Source organism: Microtus ochrogaster, linkage group LG2 (genome assembly GCF_000317375.1).
Source record: "Microtus ochrogaster isolate Prairie Vole_2 linkage group LG2, MicOch1.0, whole genome shotgun sequence".
Classification (NCBI taxonomy): domain Eukaryota; kingdom Metazoa; phylum Chordata; class Mammalia; order Rodentia; family Cricetidae; genus Microtus; species Microtus ochrogaster.
The window spans coordinates 35,826,706-35,831,590 of record NC_022028.1 but is presented as its reverse complement, the minus strand read 5'-3'; positions in this window follow the sequence as shown (position 1 = coordinate 35,831,590).

Below are 4,885 nucleotides of genomic sequence, written 5' to 3'. Positions count from 1 at the left end.
AAAAAAAAAAAAAAAAAGGAGACTTCATAACTTGCTAAAGATTTCTCAGACTATCAATGATGGAGTTAGAATCTGACTTGAAATTCAATTACATTCTGCCTACTTATAGTGCTGACTTGATTTCTTCTCTTACCACCTTCTGTGAACCTGATTTCTCCGTGTATACGCATGGGATGCATGCCTGTGTGCAGGTGTGAGTTCATGTGTGTGCATGTTCATGTGGAGGCCGGTTGACAACTTCAGGTGGTGTTCCCTTTCTTTGTTTTTTATTTGTGTTTGTTTGTTTTATTTTTTCAAGACAGAGTTTCTCTGTGTAACAGTCTTGGCTGTCCTGGAACTCTCTTTGTAGACCAGGCTGGTCTCAAACTCACTGAGTTACGCCTGCCTCTGCCTCCCAAGTGCTTAGGAAGCAGAAGCACAAAGATTGGTTGTTCCACATCAGCCTGGGCTGTATAGTGAGACCCTGTCCCTAAAACAGCAACGGAAAACTCTAGATTTTTACAATGATGTCATATCGTGGTTTTTTTTCCTAAGCACTGGGTTTACAAGTGTGCACCTCTGCACATGGCTTAAAACAAAGACCTTTAAGGACCTAAAAGTCCTGAATGATGAACATGAATTAAATGTAAGAAATAATGTGTGACTTTAGTTGGGCGGTGGTGGCTCACGCCTTTAATCCCAGCACTTGGGAGGCAGAGGCAGGCAGATCTCAGTGAGTTTGATGTCAGCCTGGTCTACAAAGTGAGTGCCAGTACAGCCAGGACTTTTACATAGAGAAACCCTATCTTGAAAAACCAAATTTAATATTACCCAGGCTTAGAAAGAGTCTCTGCTCTCCACTTTCTAATGGCGAAGAGAAAATAGCATTAGATTAAAATAAGAACTCTTTCTTCTACTCCATCCTGACATAAGTACAGTGAGTAGCCATCAGACAGGTGTCTTCTTTATGTTGTCATAGCAACTTAATTCTTTTCGCTAAGGCTGTGTCTACTTGAAAGACTGGAGGGGGAGTAACAGAGTCCCGTGCTTGCGTGCCCTGTGCCTCCTAATCTGCAGACAGATACAGAGAGCTGTTGATTGTTGTTGTTGCTTCAATTCATTTAAGTTGTTTCTCTGACGAGCAAGAGTGACTGAAGCATCTGGATTTCAAAGGAGTCGGGAGACCTTTGGAGGGAGCTGGTAGCCATCATGATCCAACATCACCAGACGCTTCCTTGTTATTCTACTCTGCCAAGGTTCCCCCAAGCCCAAACTGACTCCTGAATGTATTCCTAACCAGTGTGGATGCCTCTGAAAGGTGGTTTGCTGGCATAGAGAAGAGCTTGGGCTTTGGCGTCGAACAGACTTGGGTGTGAATCACATCCCTGCGTGGCTTTGTACAGAGTTCTTCTCTGATCTTTTGCTTCTTCCTCTATAAAAAGAAAATAATGGCATAGTACATCTTAAGTAATCTTTTTCAGACCCTTGAATCTGAAAAAAAAAAAAACATAGAGGCATGTAATTGGTTTCTCAGGTTCATCTTCTATAAAATAGGGATAATGACCTGTACTTCCTGAGTTGTATTAAACCTTTATATTAACTAAGGCAACAAAAACAAGCTTGGCTGTTGTGCTGGGATCGCAGCATCATGCGCAGAGCTAAGAAACACATTCTTTTTCTCTGCATTTTAGAGAGTAAATACAATAGGGAGTTAGAAACTAACACTGAGATCTTGATATATATTAGTGTATATTATGTGTTTTAATTTATTTATATTAATTTAATTATATTCTTTTGGTTTGGTTTGGTTTGGTTTTTGTTTTTTTGAGATAGGGTTTCTCTGTGTAGCCCTGGCTGTCCTGGAACTCACTCTGTAGATCAGGCTGTCCTTGAACACACAGAGATCCACCTGCTTCTGCCTCCTGAGTGCTGGGTGTGCACCACCGCTGCCGAGAGTTTTAAATATATTCTTTACTTCTGGACAAATAGAAAGCATGGCTGGAACCCAGGGCTGGACTCCCCAAAACTGAGGCCTGGGAAAGGACAGAGTTGCTCTCTTAGGGGCAGGAAGTGCAGAACCCCAAGAGAAGCAGATTGTGGAAGAGAAAATCAAACAGGAAACCAACAGAAAGTCAGGCTTCTCTCTGTGGGATAGAATGAAGTCAAGGGCAGATATAAAGCAAAGGTTGTGGGCAGGTTCAGGAAAACCGATAGCCACTGTGGGAGACTGCAAACATGGGAAGGACCTCCTAGGAGGCATCTTTTGCATGGATCCTTGGGCATGATGGACATCTAAACCTTTCCCAAAAGCAAGGGTTCTCCTCCTCGAGTTATGCCGGAAACTGGGCAATCACAGGGGCAAGGACACATATGGCTCCCCACTTTGTGGCCTGTATACAGCAAATATCCAATCATCTCTAGTTCTCTGCTTCATTTAACTTCATTCTTTCTAGCATTTATGGATTAAATATCATAACTATGAGGGATAACTTAGCCACGATTGAGGAGATTTCAGGCCATTTGATCTCTTGTAACACAGAGGAAATGGTAAGCAAATGTGTATTGAATTAAGAGAATAATTTAGGACAACTTCCTAATAATTAGGACAACTTAATAATGTATATTTCATTTTCATGATATGCCACAGGCAAATATTTGTCACCCGGCTCCTTTGTGCTATGCTTTGACAATTTAATTGTATGGTTAAAAATTTTTATGGGGAAGCCAGGTGTAGTGGTACACACCTTTAATCCCAGTGTTTGGGAGACAGAGCCAGGCAGATCTCTGGATTCCAGGCCAGCCTAGTCTTACATAGTGAGTTCCAGGACACCTAGGGCTACACAGTGAGACCATGCCTCAATAAATAAATAAATAAATTATATATATATAATTGTGGGGAGGGAGCTGGAAACATGGCTCAGCCTTTAAGAGGGTTTACTGCTCTTCCAGAGAACCAGAGGACTGTCCCCAGCATCCACAGTGAATGGTTTAAAGTCACATGGAACTCCAGCTTCAGGGGAATCCAGCCTTTCAGGCATATGTACACAAACACGAACACCCACAAATCTTTTTAAAGAGCATTTTTAACCCTGTCTCGAAAAACCAAAAAAAAAAAAAAAAGAGCATTTTTATATGTCTGATTCTCAAGGAATTTACCTGGGTATATAAATGCAAGTGTAATTCAGCTACATACAAAGAGCAGGGCATGGAGACACACACCTGTGTGGTGCTTAGGAGCTGGAGGCAGGGAGATGAGGGGTTCAGAGCAACGGGCAGCCACTAGCTGTTTCATCGCGTCCTAAGTAAAAGGAACAGTGAGAAAGGAACAGGGAGAGGAGGCAGGGAAAAGCTGGTGGAGGTTTTGGTTGAAGACAGGATTTGTGCAGAAGGTGAGACCTATTGACACAGGGCCAGGAGGATCGCGTTTCTAATTATACCAAGGCCTTTCAGCACGTAACAATTGCCCGTGCATGTGGGACACAGTGTGGCTTGGCTATTACAATATGTGTTTTCTTCTTACTCTTGACCAGAAATCTGCAATATTGTCGGCAGCTGACAAATAGATTCGCCTCTAGTTCACTGAACACTGCCTTCAGTTTTTGTGTTTAAAGATCTCTGCGACATCATCTGTTTGCATGTCCCTGTTGGTGACACTAGTGACACTGTCAGTGGCCACACTTTGACTTGAAGTTTACTGCCTCGGCTAGAAGATGAAGGAAAGGAGCTCCAAATGACAGAACAGATGATTACAGAACAGGTGATTACCGTGGCCCTGAAGACTGTTTTGACTGGGTTTTAAATAACCCAGCCTTGAATCAGAATGCATGAAGAGCAGTTTGGAGATGAGGAAGGTGGATGAAAAAGCGGAACAAAGTGATTTTCTTTTTAGGTCCTTCTCCATTCAGGTATGCTCTCCTTACTTGACAGGGAGTTTATCACGTCCGGAAAACACCAAAGGGAGCTGGGCAGTGGGTGGTGGCGGTACACCTTTAATCCCAGCATTTGGGAGGCAGAGGCATGCAGATCTCAATGAGTTCGATGCCAGCCTTGTCTACAAAGAGAGTTCCAGGACAATCAGGGCAGTTACAAGGAGAAAACCCATCTCGAAAAACAAAAACAAAACAAAGAAAGGAAGGAAGGAAGGAAGGAAGGAAGGAAGGAAGGAAGGAAGGAAGGAAGGAAAAAGAAAATACCAGATGGATAGACCAGATGCAGAGAAAATGTGAGCTTAGACCAGTGGTCCTCACTCAGCATGTGGGTTGTGACCCTTTTGGGAGTTGAATGATTCTTTCATAGGGGTTGCACATCAGATATCCTGTATATCAGATATTGACGCTACAATTTGTAACAGATTATAACAGTAACAAAATCACAATTATGAAGTAGCTATGAAATAGTTTTACGGTCAGGGTCACCACAACACTAGGCGCTGTATTAAAGGGTTGCAGTGTCAGGGCGGGTGGGAGCCACTGGTTAGATAAAGATATAAAACACAGATTCCTTTTGCATTCTTCACAGTCAATATTCCCCACACTCTCTCCTTCTTCTCTTCCCTTTTCGGCAACAAACTCATCCCATTTGACACATTTACTAATTCCATGATAAGCTACATGAATTACGATGATAATTTCTCAGAATGTGTCTGATTCTTTGCTGTTTCAGCCAATTTTATTAAGGTGTGTGTGTGTGTGTGTGTGTGTGTGTGTGTGTGTTAAACTATCTTTCTCTTCTCTTCCTATTTCTGTAAAATAGACACCAAGTCCCTAAGAGTAATGTTTTTCACAACTTCTTTGCCTATCAAAACATAGAAATCAAGATGAGCATTCTCTTTTGGCTTTCATGAGTAGACAGTGGGGACCAATGATAAGAGGACACATTCTAAACCAGAAGACTCCCAACCGTGCAC